This window comes from Psammomys obesus, unplaced genomic scaffold (assembly GCF_907164565.1).
Source record: "Psammomys obesus unplaced genomic scaffold, mPsaObe1.curated_primary_1811, whole genome shotgun sequence".
NCBI classification, from domain to species: domain Eukaryota; kingdom Metazoa; phylum Chordata; class Mammalia; order Rodentia; family Muridae; genus Psammomys; species Psammomys obesus.
The window spans coordinates 10,843,379-10,868,115 of NW_026587216.1; the positions used below are offsets into that span (position 1 = coordinate 10,843,379).

A 24,737-nucleotide genomic window follows, 5' to 3' on the forward strand; every position below is an offset into this window, starting at 1 on the left:
TTGAACACAAACACCAGAGTAAAAGCTAAGTGAAATGACATAAGCCTGCAATACCAAGACTGGGGAAGTGGAGACAGGAAAATCCCTGAGCCTGTTGACCAGTGAGATCCTTTAGGTTTAGGTAGATGATTTCTGAGAAAAACAATAATGTGGTGAACAATTGAGGAAGATATATGGCATTTATTTCTGGCCTACACACACAAAGAGAGAGAGAGAGACAGAGAGAGAAAGAAATGAAGAGAGAGAATTGAAGGAATAGATGAATGACTCTAGCTCAGTTGTTAAAGTACTTAGCTAGTATTCAGAAAGCCCTAGGTTTACTTCCTAGCCTTGTATAAACCTAGAATGGTAACACACACTTGTAATACCAATCAAAAAGTGAAGACAAGCAGGTCAGAAGTTCAAGTCATCCTTGACTACATAGGGAGTCTGTGGCTAGACTAGGCTAGAGAACCTGTTTATAATGAATTAATAAATGAATGAAGTACACATACAACTAACAGTCTTCAATTTAAAAGAAAGTACATAAGTTGAAGTTCAAATATTAGTAAGGTCTTCAAGCATTAGAAATATAAAATTTTGCTGAAATTTAAAAGGAAGAATTTTATTGAAAATATATTGCAGTTCATTGGTCATAAATGTTTAACACCCTTTAAAAATGAAGACTTAGTCTTAATTTAGAAAGCTGGGTAGGAGTTTTTGCCAGGAGTTATTTAAGAGGAAAATGTCTCAATTATCGCTGAGAGATTTGTTAATTTTATAATTTATTGATGACACAGAGTATTTATTTGATTCAGTCTGAAACACTACATGAATAGTACTTAGATCATATCAGCTCCTGTTGTTTTGCAATTAAAAAAAATGGCTTCTCTATTAAATAAACTGACATGAGATTTCTCTGAAACCCACATATGCATAAGATCTTCATTTAGAGGGAAAGTGAGGCTTTCTCTGCATAAAATAAATTAGACCCTTCATGGAAACATTTTCTCATTTGTTCAAAATGAACAAATAATATCTGTATGTCTTAGGCCATGAAAATATTAAAATTAATACTCCAGTCTTTTAATATTACTATATAGTCACTATAAGTAGATAAGAGCCAGCACAAAAAACATCAATTCCAGAAAGCTAAATTCTAGAGAAAAATGAGATGGGTTCATTTTGCAGACAAAGAGAGGAGAGAATTTGAGAAAAGATAATGAATAATCATGGTGACATCTAAATTTCTCTCTGGATTCCATGTGTGAACTTTTCTTGAAAATGTGGAAACCAAAAGCGAGTCACAGGTGAGTCACAAGATCGACTAAATATATCCAGGGAATAAAGAGGTCATAGCCAGAGTCCTATGCAAAGACAGGGAAAATGAAGATCTGAAGCTTCTGAAAGCACCTGTGTTGCAATCTAGGATGAGGACTCTTTTAAGAGCAACAGGAAGAGGAAGAGCCTTTAATGTTGGTGTTCTATTCAGAAAGTTGTCTCCTGTACCAATGAATTCAAGGCTCTTCCCCACTTATTCTTCTAATAGGTTTAGTATGTCTGGTTTTATGTTGAGATCTTTGATCCACTTGGACTTTCGTTTTGTGCAGGATGGTAAGTATGGATCTATTTGCATTTTCTACATGTAGACATCCAGCATTTGTTGAAGATGCTATCTTTTTTCCATTGTATGATTTCTGTATCTTTGTCAAAGATCAGGTGTCCATAAGTGTGTGGATGTATTTCTGGGTCTTCTGTTCGATTCTATTGATCAACCAGCCTGTTTCTATGCCAGTACCATGCAGTTTTTATTACTGTTGCTCTATAGTACAGGTTGAGATCAGGGATGGAGATACCTTCACAGATCTTTTATTGTAGAGGATTGTTTTAGCGATTCTGAGTTTCTTCTTATTCCATATACAGCTGAGAATTTTTCTTTCAAGGTCTGTAAAGAATTGTGTTGGTAACTTGATGGGAATTGCATTGAATCTGTAGATTGCTTTTGGTAAGATGGCCATTTTTACTATGTTAATCCTGCCAAGCCATGAGCATGGGAGATCTTTCCATCTTCTGATATCTTCTTATAATTCTTTCTTCAGAGACTGGAAATTTTTTCATACAAGTCTTTGACTTGCTTGGTTAGGGTCAAACCAAAGGACTTTATATCCTTTGTGGCTATTATGAAGGGTGTTGTTTCCCAAATCTATTTCTCAGCCCTTTTGTCTTTTGTATACAGAAAGGCTACTGATTTTTTTTTTTGAGATAATTTTGTATCCAACCACTTTGCTGAAGGTGTTTATCATCTGTAGAATTTTTCTGGTAGAATTTTTGGGGTCACTCATGTATACTATCATATCTACAAATAGTGACACTTTGACTTCTTCCTTTCCAATTTGTATCCCCTTGATCTTCTTTAATTGTCATATTGTGCAAGGACCTCAAGAACTATGTTGAAGAGATATGGAGAGAGTGGGCAGCCTTGCCTTGTCCTTGATTTCAGCGGGATTGATTTAAGTTTCTCTCCATTTAGTTTGATATTGGCTATAGGCTTGCTGTATATCGCCTTTACTATGTTTAGATATGTGCCTTGTATCCCTGATCTCTCCAAGACTTTAAAAATGAATGGATGTTGGATTTTTTCAAATGCTTTTTCAGCATCTAAGGAGATGATCATGTGGTTTTGCTCCTTCAGTTTGTTTATATGGTGGATCACATTGCTGGATTTCCATATGTCGAACCATCCCTGCATGCCTGGAATAAAACCTACTTGGTCATAGTGGATGATATCTTTGACGTGTCCTTGTATTCAGTTTGCCAGTATTTTTGCATCAATGTTCATAAAGGAGATTGGCCTGAAATTCTTTTTCCTTGTTGGGTCTTTGTGAGATTTAGGTACCAAGGTGACAGTGACTTCATAGAATGAGTTTGGTAGTGATCCTTCTGTTTCTATTTTGTGGAATAGTTTGAAGAGTATTGGTGTTAGCTTTTCTTTGAAGGTCTGGTAGAATTCTATGATGAAGCCATCTGGCACGGGCTTTTTGTGCATGGGAGATTATTGATGACCGCTTCTATTTCCTTAGGGGATATAGGACTAATTGACTTACCTGGTCTTGATTCAGCTTTGGCAAGTGGAATTGATCAAGAAAATCATTCATTTCATTTAGATTTTTAAATTTTGTGGCATATAGGCTTTTGAAGTAAGACCTAATGATTGTTTGGATTTCCTCAGTGTCTGTTATGTCCCCCTTTTCATTTCTGATTCTGTTGATTTGGATAGTGTCTCTCTGCCTTTTATTTGGTTTGGCTAAAGGTTTTTCTATCTTGTTGACCTTCTCAAAGAACCAGCTGTTGGTTTCATTGATTCTTGGAATTGTTTTATTTGTTTCTAATTTATAATTTCAGCCCTGAATTTGATTATTTCCAGACATCTACTCCTTATTGGTGTGTCTGCTTCTTCCCCCCCCCCCTTAGGGCTTTTAGGTGAGCTATTAAGTTGCTTGAATGAGATGTTTCCAATTTCTTCTTGAAGGCACTCAGTGCTATGAACTTTCCTCTTAGCACTGCATTCATTGTATCGCATAAGTTTGGGTATGTTGTGCCTTCATTTTCATTGAATTCTAGGAAGACTTTAATTTCTTTATTTCTTCCCTGACCCAGCTGTCATTGAGTAATGAATTGTTCAGTTTCCATGTGTGTGTAGGATTTTTGCAATTTCTGCTGTAGGAGTTCCCTGGTAGGATTTTTGGGGTCACTCATATGCATACTATCATATTATCTGCAAATAGTGATACTTTGACTTCCTCCAATCAATAATTGGGAACTCTTGATACTGAAAAATTTCTGTAAAGCAAAGGACACTATAGTCAAAACAAAATGATAGTCTACAGATTGGGAAAGCATCTTCACCAACCCTATATCTGACAACACCCTATATCTAAATAGCAACAAATCAAGTGATCCAATTAAAAAATGGGGTACAAAGCTAAACAGAGAATTCTCTATAGAGGAATATCAAAAGGCAGAGAAACATTTAAAGAAAGCCTCGACATAATTAGTCATCAGGGAAATACAAATCAAAACGACCCTGAGATTTCAACTTACTCTCATCAGATTGGGTAAGATCAAGAACTCAAATAACAACACATGCTTCCGAGGATGTGGAGAAAGGGGAACCCTCCTCCATTGCTGGTGGGAATGTAAACTTGTAAAACCACTTCAGAAATCAATTTGGTGCTTTCTCAGATAATGAGGAATAGTGCTATCTCAAGATCCAGTTATACCACTTCTAGGCATATATCCAAAAGATGCTCAAGTATACAACCAGGACATTTGATCAACTATGTTCGTAGCAGCTTTATTCGTAATGGCCAGAATCTGGAAACAACACAGATGTCCCTCATTTGAAGAATGGATACAGAAATTTTGCTACATTTACACAATGGAATATTACTCAGGAATTAAAAACAAGGAAATCATGAAATTTGCAAGCAAATGGTGGGAACTAGAAAAAAGATCATCCTAAGTGAGCTATCATAGTAACAGAAAGACACACATGGTATATACTCACTTATAAGTGGATATTAGACATAATATAGGATAATGATACTAAAATCTGTACACCTAAGGAAGCTAAGCAAGAAGTAGGACCCTGGATAATATACTCAATCTTCATTCAGAAAGGCAAATGGGATAGACATTGGAAGAAGGTGAAAACAAGGAATAAGACAGGAGCCTACCACAGAGGGCCTCTGAAAGAATCTACGCAGCACGGTATTAAAGTGGATGCTGAGACTCATAGCCAAACTTTGGGCAGAGTGCAGGGCATCTTATGAAAGAAGGGGGAGATAGAAGGACCTGAAGGGTTTGGAGCTCCACAAGGAGAACAACAGAACCAATTCAGTTTGAGACTGATACTCCAACCAAGGAGCATTCATGGAGATAACCTGGACCCTCTGCACAGAGGTAGCCTATGGCAGCTCAGTCTCCAAATGGGCTCCCTAATAAGGGGAGCAAGGGCTGTTGCTGATATTAACTCAAAGTGGCTGGCTCTTTGATCACTTCCCCCTGAAGGTGGAGGAGCCTGACTAGGCCACAGAGGAGGACTCTGAAAGACAGTTCTGATGAGACCTGATAGGCTAAGGTCAGATGGAAGGGGAGGAGGTCCTCCAGTATCAGTGGACTGGGGAAGCTTCATAGGAGAAGATGAGAAAGAGAGGGAGGGCGAGAAAAGAAGGGAGATTGGGTAGGGTTACTGCTGGGATACAATGGGAATAAATTGTAACAAATAAAAAAATATATTAAAAAAGAAAAAGAGCAACAGGAAGCCATGAACATGTACAGTTTGGGGTGGTGTACTGAATTAACTACAAATACCCTGTCCAAAAGTGTGGGTGTCATGACTATGTTTTTAGAATTGTAATAGCTGTACAGACATGATTAACTACATCAAAATTGGGTTTTTAATATCCTCAGTTGCTCTCAGAGTTTGGGAATGTTTTAATACTGGAATTGTTTGCCCAACAGTAGTGTGGACTGTTGAAAAAGAGAAGCCGTTAAATCCAAAGCATGTTTAAATGCTTAAGATAAACTGGCTAACATGTAAGGAGTTTGGTCAGTCCTGAAGAACTGGAGGGTGTGAATCCAATGACACTACAGACAGAAAGTGGCACGAAAAGTGAGTGGTGGTCATTATTGATGCAGTATGTACCCAGTTATCTAACAGATTCTAGAAGTAAATTTTCTAGAGGAAGAACAAACAAACAAAAAAGAAAACAAGAGAGCCAAGAAATGAGCCTTGGTAAGGCTTATTTTTTTTTTTTTTCTGCTGAAAATACTGAAACAAAGGCGAAATTAGGAAGGACCATGAGAGGCACATGGAAAGCCGTGGAGTTCCTAGGAGATTGAGGAATGGAACTCACTAGCTTTCTAGAAGAGCTATTTCCCCAGCAACTCTAGAAAATAGGATTTGGACTCAGGTATGTTTCCATCATAACAGGCCAGCTGCCAGCATATATGCTTGTGTTATGTGCCTGTCTATCTATGTGCATATATTTGCCATGTTTTAACACGTGATAACTTTTTACTCTGTTTGAACATCAATGACAACTCTGCTGGAGTACAGGCAAAATAGCTAATTCTGAAGGATTCTTTTCACACAGCTAGTGAAAGAACATTCTGTTTCTTTCACTTACCAGTAAGAACACACCATGCTTCCTTAGCTCCCTTTTACCCTGTCCTATTTATATAATTCCTCCTACTGTCTGGTAGATTTTCCTCTTAAATAGGGGCTGGCAAACATTTGGATACTGTACATTTCTTGGTTTGTAAGCCAAGAAACAAAAGTGAGCGTAGTGAGTTAAAATATATATATATATTCATGGATGGAATCTCCACATATCTGTCACTGATAACATTTATAGTATAATAATTGAGGAAAATGCTATATTCTCTAATGCAGGATTAATTAATACACATGAAATGAATGAGATTAAAAGAATGACATTCTGGGGATGGAGAGATGGCTTCAAGGTTAAGGGTCCTGGCTGTTCTTACAGAGGACTCAGGGTGGTTCTCAGCAATGTCTGTAGCTACAGGTCAAGGGAATATGACAACCTCTTCTGCCCTCCATGAATTCCATGCACACAATTGGAGCACATGCATACATCAGGCAAAAGACCCATATACATAAGATAATAAGAAAATCCTTAAGAAAAAAATGGAATTCTTTCAGTGGATTATTTCACTGGTAGTTTACAGTCCTCAGTTATCAAATTAGTTAAAAATATTTACATGTGGAAAAGGAAATATTCCTATACTGCACACTGAACCAAATGAGGCACAGAAGATGGGCTGAGCTGATCCATAGGTTACAGTTTGTTGACTGTGAAGTCCAAACTCTGAAGCCATTCAAAGAAGGTCAGGAGAGGTTGTGAAGTTGAAAAATATGTGAGGATCCAGAGGCAGACAAGACATACTTTAATTATCAGGGGCAAAGGCTAATAGGCAGGCAGTCTCCTGTAGGCACTAAGGAACATATTGACACAAAAAGCCTACATAAAGCAGATTATAAGCACACACACATACTGGCACAATGGCCAACAGGCAGACTGACAAAGAAAAATATCTGTGACCTAAGGCTATACAAAACCCACACTAGGTCCCAAAAGTAGTTATATAATGGATAGTATGAGTGTTTAGAATTTCCTGTATATCTAATATCAGTCATCATTAGTTGATTCATGGTTTCCTGGATGTCCTGCCAGCCATGTTTTAGCTGACTCCTCTTGGATATGCATATCAGTGTCTAAACATAACCTAGCTCCCATGACCCTCTTTCCCTACAATGACTCCACTTCTTCACAGCTAAACCATTCTGTCACTCTATATATTTTATATCTGGTGGCTTCAAAGCAGGCAAGTGGGAAAAATTGTTTGGCTTCCATAGTATCTCACTAGTGAATTGTATTTCTCTAGATATCCAAATTTCCAAATTTAATTTTTAACTTAAATGGAAAGCTCTCTTTCTTAGTTAAGTGTAGGTAAATTCAGTATTATGTCCCAACTAAGTGAATTTAGAATGTGAGACATTCCATGTACTTTAAAAATAAGACAGAACAGAGCAACTCTAATTTTGCTGGGTCTCCAGAAGAACAGGTCCACAAACAGCCAGGCAGTGATGAAAGAAGGGCCCCGGGATTCCTAAAGAGTGCGGACATTTTAAATTGTGTAGGCAATAGTGACCCCACCAGGTTCTAGCTGATACTCCAAGTCCAAGGGTCATAATAGACAGCCCTGCTCAAACTAAATGGATGGGAAAACAAACCCCCAAAGTTATGAGTTTGGAAAGGGACTGATAGGGAAGAGGAAGTTGGTAGAGGTAAGAGAGAGATAAGAGAGGGTGGGGACAAAGAGTAATCAGAATGCATTATATACCTGTATTAAATTTTCAACTAGTAACTCAATAAAATAAAATAAAGCTGATGATGTTCTTCACATTCATATAGATTTATGATGTTATGATGGAGTTTGTGTGTGAAATATGGCCAATTCTATGTATATTATAATCTCAACATTGTATACCAGACTTCTCAATATATTTTCCTATATTTGTATCTATCCTCATCTTCCTTAGAACAGTTTGAGAACTTTCTCCTGATTATAAATAGCCAATTATAGAATCTATACAATAAACACAGTGTCCAAATAGAGTGAAGTACCGTGACAAAACACTTGTTAAATTCTCATTAGTGGGGTACATCTTTAAAATTCACAATCAGGTAGAAATTACAACATATAAATATAGCTAAGGAACAAAAAATATTCTGACCTAGGGTCCTTCATCCAAAACTTAGAACAAACATTCAGCCATCGTTTAAGAACGGGATTTGTTTTATAAGCAGAATATCTGGGTGGTAGTGTAGGTAAAAAAAATCTATGAAGGAGATGAGGAAAGCAGTGCAGGAAAAATGCTGTGGTTGCTATCTTCCACCGTCACGTGGTAAGCAGAGCCTGCTCAGTGCTGCAGAAACAAAAATGTGGAAAGTCCACCCTTACCACTGGCTTCTCATAACCCACTCTACATAATAAAACACAGCTGGGAAAGGGCTGCAAAGACCACAAAATTCACATGCACACTTCATAAGTATAAACGCTAAGACAGAGATTTCGACACTCATTTTTTTTTTTCCTTTGAAGATGCTGTTTATCTTTATTTCTGGGCACTAGAAAAAACCTGGCTTTCCGGGACTTCCTGAGATGGAGGACAGCACAGTTTCTAAGAACTTTCAGAATCGGTTTTGCCGTCGTTGTCCTGAAAAAAATCATGGGTTCAGAAATGCAGCTCTGAATCAGAAGTGCCATGGGGATTTCCAGAACTTTCTGTGGAGACCTGCCAGAGCTCCAGCTCATTCACTTGCCGGATGTTGACAAATCTGAGTCTCAGAAGTGAGCACATTATAGAGTTCCAGGCTGAGCACTGAAGCATTGCCCCAACAAAAGCCAAGTAATCCTGTCTTTACCAGTCAAGCAGCCTGAGAAATGAAAAGAATATGGGTGTGGGAATATGTTACAGACATTGGATCTCAGCTCAGCTGCTCAGTGGGAATGGCCTTACATACCACAGACTGGCTCAGTAGACAAGGTCCATTTAAATTGAGGGCAACAAAATGAAACCAGCTCCTTGGAGTGATTGCAGTTAATAGTGTGACCTGGTACATAGGCTGACACATAGTTGATACCTAATAAAAAGGGACTATTAATGTTCAGTGTACTTAGACTCCCATAGTTTCATAATTTACAAATGCAACCTTTTAATGGAGATAAGGAGGTGGCTATTCTTCATTCAGCAAAGGACTTGCACAAGCTTCAGGACCTGAGTTTGGCTCTCCCCAACCATGTGAAAGAGCATTATTGTGTTACATCAAATATATAGATTTATCTGTTTACTTTTATTTTACATATATAAGAGTATCTGCATGAATGCAAGTGCACCACAGGCATAACTGAAGTTTTAGAAGGCTGTGGGCTGCCAGAGGTGTTTGGAACTGAATCCAGAAAGTGATTTCTGAAAGAACAGAAAGTTCTATTAATCAATGATCTGTCTTTCCAGCTCGAAAAAGAATTTCAAGGAAAAGAATTTAAGTTTTTAAGAATTTTAAATATAAAAAAAAACATAAACAAAAATATTGGATAAAAATATCTGTCATGAGCATGTTTAGAACAAAACCTGGGTGCTCTCTATGAGCATTAAGCAATTATAGCTGCCCAACCAGCTTTTATTTATCAATCATAAATGAGGCCATTTTCCTGGACCTACCTGGATCTCCAGCCACAAAGACCAGCATGGATCAGGGAGCAGCAGAAAAACAAGAGGACTGAGGACATTTGGAGTCATGAACTCTACCTAGAACCCCAAAGAACTATTACCATCAGAGACCACCAGACCTGCTAATAACAGAGTCAACCAGAAAGGTAGAAGTCAGCTCAAGAACACCAGCAACAAAACCTATGGTCATATGACATCACCAAAACCCAGCTATCCTACCACAGCAAGTCTTTAGGATACTATCACACTGGAAGCACACGAAAATGATCTTAAATCTGAGGTTATGAAAATGATAGAGGCATTAAAAGAAAAATAAATAAATCCCTTAAAGAACTACAAGAAAATACAACCAAACAGGTGAAGGAACTGAGTGAATCCCTTAATGAAATACAAGAAAATACAATCAAACAGGAGAAGAAAATGAATAAAACTGTGTGGGACCTAAAAATAGAAATAGAAGTAATAAAGAAAACATACTCCAAGGCAATCCTGGAGATGGAAAACCAAGGTAAGAAAACAGGAACTACAGACACAAGCATCAATAACAGAATTCAGAGATGGAAGAGAGAATCTCAGGTGTAGAAGACAGGATTGAAGAAATCGATACATAAGTGAAAGAAAATGTTACATTTAAAAAGGTACTGGCACAAAACATACAAGAAATCTGGAACAATGTGAAAAGACCAAACCTAAGAATAAAAGGAATAGAAGAAGAAGACTCCAAAATCCAAGGCCAAGAAAATATTTTCAACAGTATTAGAGCAGAAAACTTCCCCAACCTAAAGAAATTTAAGTCTACAGAACACCAAATAGATTACATCAGAAAAGAAAATTCTCCCATCACATAATAATCAAAACACAAAATGTACAGAACATTAAAAGCCACAAGGGAAAAAGGCCAAGTTACACATAAATGCAAGCCTATCAACATTACACCTGACTTCTCAGCAGAGATTATGAAAGACAGAAGGGCATGGTCAGATGTCATGCAGACACTAAGAGATGTCAACCCAGACTACCACACCCAAAAAAACCTTTCAGTCACCATAGATGGAGAAAGAAGATATTCCATGACAAAACCAAGTTTAAATAGTACATAGATATAACCTCATCCTTGCAAAAAGTACTAGAAGGAAAATTCCAACCCAAGGAGGTTCACTACACCCAGGAAAGCACAGGAAACAAATAACCACACAGACACAAAACCAGAAGAAAGAAAGTCTGCACACACATACTACCACCACCAACATCAAAGAAACAGGAAGTAATAACAACTGGTCATTATTATCTCTCACCACCAATGGCCTCAATTCACCAAAAAAAGACACAGGCTAGCAGAAAGGATGTGTAAACAGAACCCATCATTCTGTTGCATACAGGAAACACACCTCAGCAATAATGATAGACATTACCTCAGAATAAATGTCTAACACTGAAAGATGCTTAAACATACAAGTACATTTGCACAACCACGTTCTTAGCAGCATTGTTCGTAATAGCCAGAAACTGGAAATAACCTAGATGCCCCTCAACTGAAGAATGGATACAGAAATTGGGGTACGTTACACAATAGAATACTACTCAGCCATTAAAGACAAGGAAATCATGAAATGTGCAGGCAAATGGCTGGAACTAGAAAAGATCATACTGAGTGAGGTAACCCAGACCCAAAAAGACACACATGGTATATACTCATTTATAAGCGTATATTATTTAGATCTGTAGTACAAGATAACCATACTATAATACACACACTCAAAGAAGCTAAGAAACAAAGAGGGCCCAAGAGAGGGTGCCGGAAAGTCATTCAGAAGAGGAAACAGAATAGACAGCAGAAGTGGATGAAGAGAGAGAACTGGACAAATGGGGAGGGAAACAAGAGTGGGGATCAGATGTGGGGAGAACAGAGGCTGGAGGTGAGAGGGCTGGGAACAAGAAGGGAAACTGTGGGGGACATCTCTTTGTCAAGCTGGAGACCTGCTACTGGGTAGGCTCCTGGGAGGACATGGGTGTGACTCTAACAACAGGGTTGGGGGGACATGAAGACTGAAGTGACCACCTCCTAGCCAGGCAGGACTAGTGAACGGAGTGGAATAACAACTCACCAACAAAACTTTTGATCCAAAAATTAGCCAGCATATAAGAAGTGCAGGGATAAAGAGGGAACAAAGATTGAGAGAATGTCCAGCCAGTAACTGGTCCAACCTGAGACCCACACCACGCTAGAGAGCCAGACCCTGACACTATTAATGTTGCTCTGCTATGCTTGCAGACAGGAGCCTAGCTTGACTATAGTCCGTGAAGCTCTAGCCAGCAGTGGAACTAGACAGATGCTGGGTCATGTAGCCAAGCATGAGATGGAGCTCCGGAGGTCCTGTTAAAGTATTGGGGGAAAGATGGAAGGACCTGGAGGGGACAGGAACCTCATAAGAAGACAAACAGAGACAACTAACGCAGTCCCATGGGGGCTTTCAGAGACTGGGACATCAACTAAGGAGCATGCATGGTCTGGACCTAGGCCCCCTACACGTAATGTGGTGAGTGGATGGTTTGGTCTCCATACGGGGCACCTGGCAAGTGGAGGGAGATGGCTGTTTCTTTCTTTTTCCTTTTTTAAAAACCTTTTAAATGATAGCTTTATTTTATTTTATTTTTTATTACAATTTATTCACTTTGTATTCTGGCTGTAGCTCCCTTCCTCATCCTCTCCCAGCCCCACTTTCCCTCCCTCTTCTCCCTCTATGCCTCTACCCTAGTCCATTGATAGGAGAGGTCTTCCTCCTCTACTCTCTAACCCTAGCCTACCAGGTTTCATCAGGACTGGCTGCATCCTCTTCCTCTGTGGCCTGGTAAGGCTGTCCCCCAGGAGGAAGGGATCAAAGAGAAGACCACTGCTTCCATGTCAGAGACTTCTCCCCTTACTAGGAAACCCACTTGGAGACTGAGCTGCCTATAGTCTGCATCTGAGCAGGGAGTCTAGGTCCTCTCCATGAATGGTCCTTGGTTGGAGCATCAGTCTCTGCAGGACCCCCTGAGCCCAGATTTTTGGTTCTGTTGATCTCCTTGTGGAGCTCCTGTTCCCCCCACCCACCCAGTGAGAGGGTTGTTTCTAACTCTATTGCCTGCTTTTAGATCACTTACCCCTGACAGCACTGCTTTGCCTGGCCTCAGGGAATGAGGAGCTTAATCTTAATATGACTTGATATGCTGGGAGGGTTGATACTGGGGGGATGGGAGGGTTCTCCTTTTGGGGGAAAAGGAAGAGGGGAAGGTGGAAGGAGGAAAAAGGGGGACTGGGAAGAGAGGAGGGAAGAGACACCCTTGGAATGTAAAGTAAATAAACTGAAAAAAAAAAGGAAAAGAAAACTGGAAACCACTACTCTTTTGGATTAGTTGACTCAGGCATATGCTAATATCTTAGATCTGTTAGTGATATTGTGGTTTTTATTATAATCTGCATATCAAAGATATTGGTTTCCTTTCATGCCAACTGTAATACTCTATTGCCACTCTACTCATCACATTATTATTTACCGTCTGTGTCATCATGAAATTCCATATTAGTATAAAATTACTTTCTATTAAGCATGTTAACTTATTATGTTCTAATGAATTTTCACTGAAATTTTAGAAGATAACTGACAAGTGAATTTCAGCTTATTAAAATACTTGAGATCTAAATAAAAATATCATAAATGAATGAGGACTATCTTAGGCTTAACACTTATTTCCTCAAAGGATTGAAAGTATAATAGACCTGTGACTCAATTTTTGAAGTTTTTAAACTATAAAAAGTCTTATATTTTCCCTGAATGGAGGACACATTATCTGGAAAGACATGTCATGCTCTGATGATCCCTTTCTTAGTGACATTTGTTATGCACCAGAGCACACACATACCTGGATATATTTAGAACCTGGTCTATTTCTAGCAACACAAGTTTTGTTTCCTAAATACAGTTTCAGATTAACATTTTGGTTTGTTCCCCCAAATTTCAGCTTTCCATATGGTTGAAGATGTAAGTCCCATTTTCTTACCAAGACCTTGTGTGAACTATCCAGTGCTGTCTTCAGACTGCTCATTCACTATGCTGGGTGATGTAGGATATATGAAAAAAAAAAAAAAACAGGAAATAAGAAAGGTATGTTCCAAGTTGAGATTCTAAGCTGCTCTTCGAGTTTTCAAGTGTGAAAAACATCTTTAGTTTGCTAAAACTAGCTTATGCAAAGTTATCCAGGATGGCAGCCATCCCAATTGGGACTCTGAAACACACAATTGTGGTTTCTTTTGTACTTGTCATTTTAACGTATCAGCAACAATATCATAATTGCAATTTTATCTGATCTAAGATAACTTACTAAGCTCCTATTTCTAAATGGGAGTTGGGCTATCTACAAATTATTATTGGGCTATATACAAATTTTGTGTGGCGTAAGAGTAAGGCTACCTGATAATGAAACCCTGTACTGAATTTCTTTTCTGATGTGGCTTTTCTCTAGTTACAGGTTTAGTGATCAACTTTACCTATGTTGAGCAAACAATTGCCATCCCTCCCCTGATTCTAGAATTCTAGATTTCTAGAATTTCTGATAACACTTACAATGCAAACAAACAAACAAACAAACAAAGAGTGAATCATTGCTACTTAGATAACAAAGTATACCTGGGTAAGAAAATAAGTCACTTCAGCCAGTTTCCATGCAGTTTACTAATTAACTCATGAAGGCACCAGGGTTTTCCAAAGGCCAGTGCTGCAGATATGATAGTATTTCCTATCATTTTTTCTGAGAAACGATTTCTCATAGTTCTATATATGAACATCCAACTTTGTCCAGTCACCTTTAAGATGACTGTTTTATGCATCAATTTATCCCAAAGATCCTGTAATATTTCTGCTCTCCAAGCATCATCTTTTTTTGTTATAATTATTGATGAATACTATTTGTTCTTTAGCCATTTCTTTAGTGTTAGGCAGATAGGCGCAACAGTTAAATAAAGAAAGTCATGTAATAAGGTATTATATGTTTTGAAAGAGCAGTTGTTTAGTAAAATAGTTTTCTGATGTATTTCTAATATCTGGCTTATGAAAAAATTTTCCACATTTTTCTTCCTCAAATATAATCTTCACTTTGCTATTCCCACACTTCTGCCTGCTTCCACCTTCATTCCCTACCTCCAGCTAAGCATAAACTTGCTGGAACATCCTCTGTTCCCAGAAGGCTCACTCTGAAAACACTTAAAATACTGCCCCCCTTAAGCTCTCCAGTAAATTCACCCAGCAGTATAGCTGACAAGTGCCAGTATTCTCACCATTCTTTTTTGCCTCATATTTTGTCCAGGATCCTCAATTAATTAATTCTTGACACATATTTTCTCTCTCTCCTCCCTTTCCTCTCTCTCTCTCTTCTTTTCAGCTAAAAGAACATCAAATCTATAAATGTTCCCATTTGTCACATGCAGTGTTCCGTAATAAGGCCTAATACCTAAACCATAGGTAAGAACAATGGTGTAATAATTTTTTTAAAACAACACAATTCTGAAAAATAATTTTGAAAAAAAAAACTGCTGTTGAAGTTACAGAGTTTGAGAATTGTAGTGGATCTTAGAACTTCAGTACAAGCCTGCCCTCCCCAGCCCCCACCACCCCACACACACTCCAGTCTCTTCACTGGAGATCCAAGGCATAAAGACAGTGAAGAACTGACTTTCAATATCAGACCTAGGAAATATAAGAAAGGACTGAGTGACTTTGAAACATGGAGTAAAGCTCTATCTATTAGTCTGCTGCCATACTGTAAATCCCTATTAAAAGTGTCGTACTTTATACACTTATTATTGTAGAAACCTTAATTTTCAATAAAATGTTCATCTACTATAAAGAATATAACTATTGAACCATAAACTGAAAACCAACATACTTACCATAATAAATATTAACAAACAATAACACAAATAAAAGTCCCACATCCCTCCAAGCTGGCAGCTATGCCTCTGGTGTTCAAAACCTTCCAGAGTGAATGAACCCATAGCTTGTATTCCTGTCTCTTCACAGTCTGTGGAGGATGGGCACTGAGGCTACAAAGATACCCTGGGAAAAGGTGAGCATCTCTTCCTTCCCTCAGTAGCATGTTGTGATAATCTAAATTTTCACTGTCAGAGCTTCTAAGTAGTTTGAGATGAGTTAATAATTTTAGTTGAGAGTTTTGCTTTTCTCAACTCCACTGAAATTTTTAAAGTAAAAATATTCTCTACAAACTGCGTGACAGTCTCCAGACTGGATATATGTGTTTAGATATGCTTTAATAATAATTTTGAAACATTTCAAGACCTGAGAGTCTTTTCTTTAGAGACTAAAAGTTTTGTCATTTTGCTTATAGCCTCTAGTTTTCTTTGTAATCCTCCCTGATCAGCATAATTCTTTCAGTCTTTAGTAACAGAAACCCCACTGGAAATAGCACAGACATGAAGGTAATGTGCTTGGTACCTCAGATCAAACCCAGAATCATTTGTGAACAGAACTCCAGCAGACGGCCCCAGGAACTTACATCATTCTCTCTTTGTAACTGAAATTTCATCATGTAGAGTCATTATACATGAGATTACATTACATAAAAACATTTCCATGCACATTCATATTGTACATTGAACTTTTCAACTCTTATTTCTTAGCAGAAACATCTTAACCCTGGAATAAGTTGGAAAATCTGCAGTTATTTCAGCTGTAAGGTCTCTGCTTCTGAAACCAGAAGGAAGTGTAAGTTATCTCTAGAGAACAAAAGAAAAGAGGCCAATTCTACATGTGTCTACTGAAGGCTTTGACTCAGAAAAAAATAACAATATTACTCAATTTCTCTAGAAAAATACAAGGACCTCATGTTTGGATTTTCTCTCTTAGAAAGCAATAGCCATTCTAAGTTTATAATATGTCCTTAAAACTGTGGGTATTAAAGCCATGTATCATCACCTAGGTGGATATAAGTCATAAATGCCTTGGTGAAACGTCATTACCCTTCTTCAACTTTCTGATGATTACATATATTCTGGGAATATTTTTATCTTTTGGCACAATGCTCTACAAGCATATGGTACAACACACTGACAAACAAAAAGGATAGAAGTAGTCTGAGACACACACACACACACACATATATATATATATATATTTATACACTCATATCTGCGTGTGCACAAATGCATACATGCATACATATGGATATATATTACATATATGGTAAAAGTTGTAGCATGCATGAATACAAAGATACATAAATAACATTATGAATTTTCTAGACCATATAGTTCTGTGAATCTTTGCCCATGTGTAAAATGTCATAATCTGAAACAAGATTGAAAGTCCACTATTCACATCAGGGCATTCAATAGATTGCACATTAACTATTATGCTCTGTCACATCAAATAATATGTGAACACTCTAACACTTTGTCATTCAGTGTTTAATGCTAAGTTTTAAGCAAAAGAAGAACTAAAACAATGTCACCTGCAACTGCTTGCGCAACTCACTTTAGAGGTTGGGTAGAAGAGAAAAGACTCAAGTTTCTTTAATGAGTTTCCAAAGAATGAAAATGTCTTTCTCCTTTCGTTCCAGGTTTCTTCAAGGTACATTTTCACTGGAAACCAGTGGTCTGGAAGCAAATTCCCACAAGTTTTCAGAAGGTAAAATTAGGATTCTTAGCCTGTATAGTACCCCATGGAACAGATTCTATTGCCATGTGTCCTGTTCTCCACTGCACCTGAATATGGAGCAGCCTGGACACATGGATACCCCAAACATACTTCCGAGCCAGGAAGGAGAGACCCCCATCTCCTATCTTACCCATCGCATGTCCTAGCCACACAGTCTAGTGCAAAGGAGCAATGGCCAGCCACTTGCGTCTGCTTTCTTTTTTAAACAATGTACTCTTCGTTTTAAAATTTCAAATTCATACATGCATATCTTAGTTAAGTTTCTACTAAAAATGCTTGTAAGTTGTATTGGGTCTTAATGTGTTCATTTTTAATGACGGAAAGTGCCTACGTCAGAGACACAAGAGTAATAAAAAGGACATAATGGCATTATAGGATAAGCTTAATGCAAACACTAAGTCTTTTATATTTTGTTTCATTAATAATTTGTGTGAGTGTGTGTGCAAGTGAGTGTGTATGTTTATATGCTGTAATGTGTCATGTATGTGGTATATGTTAGTGTGGGTGTGTACTAAATGCATGTATGTGGAATCCACGTATATGGCCACTGAGCTTCATGGATCTCTTTTCACCCACCCCTCCTATTCTAACAGTGCAGGAGTTACAGGCTCATGATGCTATCTATGCCTGATTGTTTGTTTGTTTGTTTGTTTGCTTGCTTGCTTGCTCGTTGAGACAAAGTTTCTTTGTGTAGCCCTGGCTGTCTTGGCACACCCTATGTAGATGAGGCTGACCTCAAACTCAGAGATCAATCTTCTTCTGCCTCCTGAGTGCTATGATTAAAGCTGTGCCTTTCAGGTACATGTGGGGCTTTGGACTTCTTATTAACTGAGCTATCTCTCCAGCTACTCAAACAATGTGATATAGAACCTTGTACATTAACATCATATCTATGAATATGTGAAGCTATATGTTGGAAGCACTGTTCAAATGAGACATATTTTATGCCTGTATAAGATGAAGAATGTTCTTAGAGTATTTAATAAAATGCAATGTAATAAGGAATACAAAAAATTGCCTTATGTTTGATGGAAAAAACATTTTTGCTGACATCATTCTATTTAAGAAACAGTTATACAATATAGCAACTCTAAGAGTGATGTCTAGCATCCTACTTTTGAATAAACTACTTGTTTATTCCTTCATATCTTATCTCCAAAGACTAGCATTACCAAAAAACAGTTCAACAGCACTTTGTTCTTGAATGTTACCAAACAATAAACTACTTGTTTTTTTAGGGATAAAATGGTTGGAGTCCAAAGTTACAGTCAATATAAAGCATTGATCTCACTTAAACAACTTTGATTTTCAATTATAAAACTGGGTCTCTTTAACATTCTATGACCATTCATCCTTCTATGTTTTTAAATGAACTTAGAGCTAAACTTTTATGAATGATTGGGTATGGATACCAAAAATGGACTTAACCTTTTCACAGAGACGTTTTATTTTGTTAAATAAATTATTTGCCCATCTATATGGGAGGGGAATTGATATGAAAATCTATTACCTAAAACTGAAAATTAACTAGACATTTTTAAAACTGTAAATTCTAAGAAGCAGAAATTTTAGGTGTTGGTTGCATTCTAATTACTGTACTTTCAAATAGATTTATGCTGCAGAATAATCACTGCACTAATATATTCTCTTTGACAAATATTCCTGATAGGTAGAAGCTTGTTTAACACACCTTTACTTTTTAAATAAGAAGAAATGACATGCATGGGATTGAGTATCAATGTGTATGTATTTTGTATATTCTGATATTGAGATACGCTAAAATATTCATACAGGAAAAAAATAACTATGACTGCACCAAACAGTTCATTTATCCACTCATTCTTTATTGATAGTCAGTGCCCCACATTAAACTAGGTGCTTTATCCAGTAAAACTTGTAAATTTTTCTTCATTAACTATTTAGGATAAAGTTACAAGAAGAAATGACAATGAATTTAAATCATATTATAGTCATACTTTTGTTAAAAATTCTATTAATTTTTATATTCAGCAATTACAGAATTAATTAATCTTTGCTACTTTTCTATGGCTAAAAGTATCTATTCTGCATACTTCTGTGCTTTAAAAAAAAAAGCCAAGCCATAAAATGAATACTTCAGCTATAAAAACGCAGGATGAAATTGATGTCCCCTTCTCTTATTCAGCATGGTAGCATCACAGTTTGTCCTTTGTCTTTCACAGAACAGTAACCTGGAACAGTTTCAATGGGATTTTCTTTGGATGAAGTACAGAGCCACTCAACTGCAAGAAGCTCTCAATCCTTCCTGCAAAGCCTGCAGTCTGTTCCATCTTGTTTTTGGAGAGGCAGTGCAATGTAATTCCCAGTCTCTCATACCTTCAACATACAGTCATATTAGAAACTTCCAGACTAAATCACACCTGAGGCCCAATGCTGATAGCCTGTGTCCCATTTTCAGGTATTTGGAAGATGTATTGAGATGCTAGATACATAACAAACACTCAGAACTTACTGTGAAGCACTGGATAAAGAAAAGACCAGTCATCATCACCTGTTAAGCCTAAGATGAAGAGTTTTTAAACTACAATGTTAGCACCATGAAAAATGAATGCAATTTATTAGTATTTAATGCTGCTTCCCAAGGACAAGCAGGAGAGTCAGCCACAAGCCAACCTGCTCCTTCTTCAGATCCTTCTTTGAAGAGGTATTATAATTCAATGAAGGAAGCACAGGAAATAAACTATTTTCCCATGAATGCTGGAGAAAATTGTTACAAATTCATTATCTGACAGATTTTGAGCTCAGAAGACCAGTACGAGTCTCAGTGGGTATCATCCTGGTATTGACAGGGCAGATAAGTCTAAGTCACCTTCAGCAGCCTCCAAGAAAAAAATGTTTCCTTGCCTATTCCAAGTAGTGAAGGCTGTCTGTATCCTCTGATCATGGATTCCTTGTTCCTCCATCCATCTGCAAAGCCAGTAGCAGATTTCTGGGTCCAAACTTCAAACATATCTAACTTCTCAAAATAATAAACAAATAAACAAACAAACAAATAAAGACAAGGCAGCAACAGTCAAGTTTTACTTCTTATATCCCAGCCCATCCACCACTCTTTTGTTTTTGCCTTCCTTCACCAGTATGTGCCTACATGAATATGGTATAGAAGCATGCATAATATCCACATATATATGGTCACATACGTGTGGACTTTGGGGACAAATGTGCCAGTGGGCATACTCATGTATGTGTGTGAGTGTAGAGGCTAGAGATTGGGTGTCTTTCTCCATCACTCTTTGTCTTAGTTAATGTTTTATAGTCATAGCAAAAACACTATGACCAAGGCAACTTAAAAAGAAAAGCATTTATTTGCGGTCTTTCTCATAGGGTAGTCTTTGATCATCATGGTGGGGAGCATGTTGGCAGGCAAGCAGACATAGTAGAAAAGCAATATCTGAGAGCTCCCATCTAATCTGCAAGTTGCAGGTGGCGGGGAAGAAGGGGAGAAAGAGAGGGAAAGAGGGAGAAAGGGAGATTGGGCCTGGTGTGGTCTTTTGAAACAGCAAAGCCCACCTCTTCCAACAAGGCCACACTTTCCTAAACAGTTCCCCTAAATGGTGATCAACCATTGATACATATGAGCCTCTGGGGGCCATTCTCATTCAAATCACCATACTGTTCATTTTATATACTTAGACAGGCTCTCTAACTAAACCCCGGGCTCTTGGTCTAGCTCACCAGCTTGTACCAGGAATTTCTCATCTCTTCCTACCAAGGCTGAAATTACAGGCAGGCCATCAGGCTTGTCTGACTTTTACATGGGTAAAACTTTTACATCCAAATTTCAGTCTTCAAGCTGCTACTAAAAGTACTTTACCCAATAGCCATCTTCCTAACCCCAAATTTGTTTTGAACTGTAGTGAGTGTCATCCAAAGTCTGGGCTTAACAGGAACTACAGCACAACATACTTACTGCTCAGCTGTTTAAGCAAGAGCCTCTAACATGTCTAGAGAGCTCCCTGACTGCTCTCACATATCATGAAACATAAAATTCTGCCTGTGAACCTTGGTGCACTCTCTAGTGGAACATGACTTTTCTCAATGACCCACATCCTTTTCCTATTTTTGTGAAAAGTGGGAGAAATTAAAGAGAAACAGCAGCTGTTGATGGCAGCATAGGTCTTCTCATTCACTGGGCAGTAGTATCAGTGGATGAATACAGATCATTTCTGATTTCTTACCTGTGTATTCAAAAAATTGCAGATTGAGAATATCCAGAAAGAAACAGAAACTATACTGAGTGAACTTTATCTCTTGTCATGATCCTTACAGCACAGTAAAAGTAACCCAGAGACAGTTAAAGTTTACATTATTTTGTGGAAAGTACTTGAGCATAACAGATTTTGGTATTCAAATGACCCTCTGTAAATAATGCCCTTTAGATGCCAAAGGACAACTGCCATTAAACAGAGAAACAACTTCCTTGTGTGGGACAGTAATATCAGCCAAACATTTCTTGTAAAGATTACTCTCTTTCTCTCTCTCTCTCTCTCTCTCTCTCTCTCTCTCTCTCTCTCTCTCTCTCTGTGTGTGTGTGTGTGTGTGTGTGTATAACTCAGATTATAATTTTTGGAAGTTTGTCACCACAGATTGTTCTTAGCTCTCATCTGCAAAGGAATAATGACAAACTCTGAATGTCAGAATCTCGTAATGTTTAGACCCCTCTGAAAGAACCATCTCATCTGTACTGAATCTAATATTAATGAGACATTACCTTGGATTTAAATGTCATTTAAATTATTCTATGACAATTTTCCAAGTAATCTGTTTTTAACAGATGCAAATATAAATGAAAAAGCAGCTCTTTGTTAAAGCTGACTGAGAAGTAGTGCAATAGAAAACCGCTCACAAGGAGAACACATGACCTCAAAGGCATTGGTTGGTAAAAATGATTTACTACTAGCTAATAGTACAGTTAAATTATGACAAGCAAATGGATAATAATATAGGCACGTAGGCACAGCAGGAGTCAGAAGAAAACAAGTAGAGCCAAAAATTGAAAGGGCACAAATAATTGACCAGTTCCTTGAAAATCTTTGATGTATACAGTTGGGTAATGTACTCAACAACAGCAGTTCCAGAAGCTGGCCACTGACAGAAAATATGATCAAGGGGTTGAAGAAACAGCTCAGCCGTTATGAACACTAGCTTCTCCTCCAGAGGATCCAGCTTAGATTACCAATACAAATATGGCACCTCATAACCTTCTGTGACTCCTGTTCCAGGGGAATCTAATGTCCTTCTCTGGCATCTACAGGTGTTGCGTGCACATGGTGTATAGACATACATGTAGGTAAAACACACATTTACATAAAATAAGAATAAAGAAAAAATATTTTTTGTTTACTTTCTTGCCATTAAGTATCTACACTAAACTGTTGACTGAAGCCCCAGTGACCACTGGGTAGCATTTTTTTCATGTATTTCTCTGAATATCTTAGGTTCCCAGTAAGACAAGTACTCAGTATACACATGGCACATTGGTAGGCATATGATATATTGCTGTTCAACGATATGAAATATATTCATTGAAGATCTCAGAGTAGGTAAGGGAGGGAACTTAGATTCAACTCAGGAATGCTAGCTGCATGCAGTTGTGAAAAAAAAAAAAAAAACCTGCTTCTTCTCAGAAAATCAACAAAAAACCTGAACAGGCAACTGACCAATGAAAGTATATGGACAGCAAATAAGTGTATGAAAAAGCCATCAGTGAGTCAAAACTCAAAATAATAAAAATAATAATAACTTACCTATTAGAGTGCTAAGAACTAAATGCTGAAAACATCACGTGATGACGAGGGTGTAGAGACTGAGAGCACTCATTCATGACTGATGGAGATGAACAATGTCAGAGCCACTTTGGAAGACAGGTTGGCATTTTGGTAAAGACATTATATATAATTTGAATATGCTTTTGATATTTACCAAAATAAATTGAAAACAGCCTACACTAAATTCTTCACATGAATATTTAGCAACCTTCTTCACAGACATTCAAAATTAGAAGTCATTAAGATGTTCTTTATTAGGTAGAAGAACATGCTGTGCACATTCATATAAAGGAATATTAATGGTTGATAAAGAAATAAACAATCACAAAGATGCTGGGAAAATCAAAATTAGGAAGACAAGAAAAAGGTCAACGATATCCAGAGGTTAGAGAATTTAAGTTTAATCAATAACCATGAACTTAAAAAGTGATTTTTAAACTGGCTATCCATATGTATAATAAACCTAGATACCCTTCCCTCTACCTGGATAAAAATGAACTCCAAGTGAATCAAATCTTAACCTAAGATTTGAAACCTGAAAAAATACATGCAGGCAATACACTCATACACATAAAATAAAATTAATTCTTAGAAATAAAATACCTGAGTACATAAGAAAGAAACAAAACATATGTACCCACAGGCACACATACATTCCATACCACCTGGTTAAAACTATAACTGATTATCTGAATATCTGAATACATAGAATTTGGGTTCTAGAAATGTGAAGTTGCTTGGACACTGATCTTATCGTCGATGACTAAGTATGAAATTTACTGAAGAACAGGACCCCAAAGCAGATGATTGAGAGACTAAGAACTTTTAAAGAGCATATCCAGAGAAAAGAAGACCAAGGATAGATTGTATCCACCACCATCACCAAAAAAAACCTACAGTATTACTTGGGCTCCCAGTTTGAGGCTACTGGAGTAACTGAAAATCAAGGGAAAAAATTAAATAAGGAAAAAGGAGCCTCTTTAAAATTATCTACATCTAAACAGCCCTTGGATTCTTGATCAACTCTTTAAGTGTGCAGCTGTAGCAAAAATGCTGGAGTTACAGGCTGAGCAAAGTTCAACAGCTCCTTATTTAGAGGGCATTTGGGGTTGAATCTCATCTACTTTAGTGCGTAGGGGTTACAGTAACAGCATACCACAGGCCCTGTGGCTTATAAGAAAATTAAATTTCTCTCTCATTTTTCTGACAAGACCAAGGCACTGGCAGGTTCAGAGTCTAGTGAGGGTTCTGCTTTCTGATCTGTAGGTGCTATTTTCTACAGGCTTTCTTATGTTTTCCTGATGCTCCTGAACAAGTAGAATATAATATATTAGTGCTGGAAAGGTTAAAAAGTACATTGAACTACAGAGAAAAAATAAGGGAGAAATATAAACTTCATTGTTGATTCCTTTCTCCCTCGTC

At 37.6% G+C, this 24,737-nt stretch overlaps 1 protein-coding gene across 2 annotated transcripts in view; it reads right to left on the reverse strand.

Annotated features, from left to right (window-relative positions):
- The window catches only part of LOC129673485 (cytochrome P450 7B1), a 192,550-nt gene that overhangs the window by 164,750 nt on the left and 3,063 nt on the right, over window positions 1–24,737 (reverse strand). The window contains exon 2 of one of the 2 annotated variants that reach the window (XM_055603294.1): window positions 13,841–13,893. The exons of the other annotated variant lie outside the window; for it this stretch is intronic. The gene's annotated coding sequence lies outside the window, so the exon portion shown is untranslated. The remainder of the gene's footprint in view (window positions 1–13,840; window positions 13,894–24,737) is intronic. 2 annotated transcript variants of the gene reach the window in all.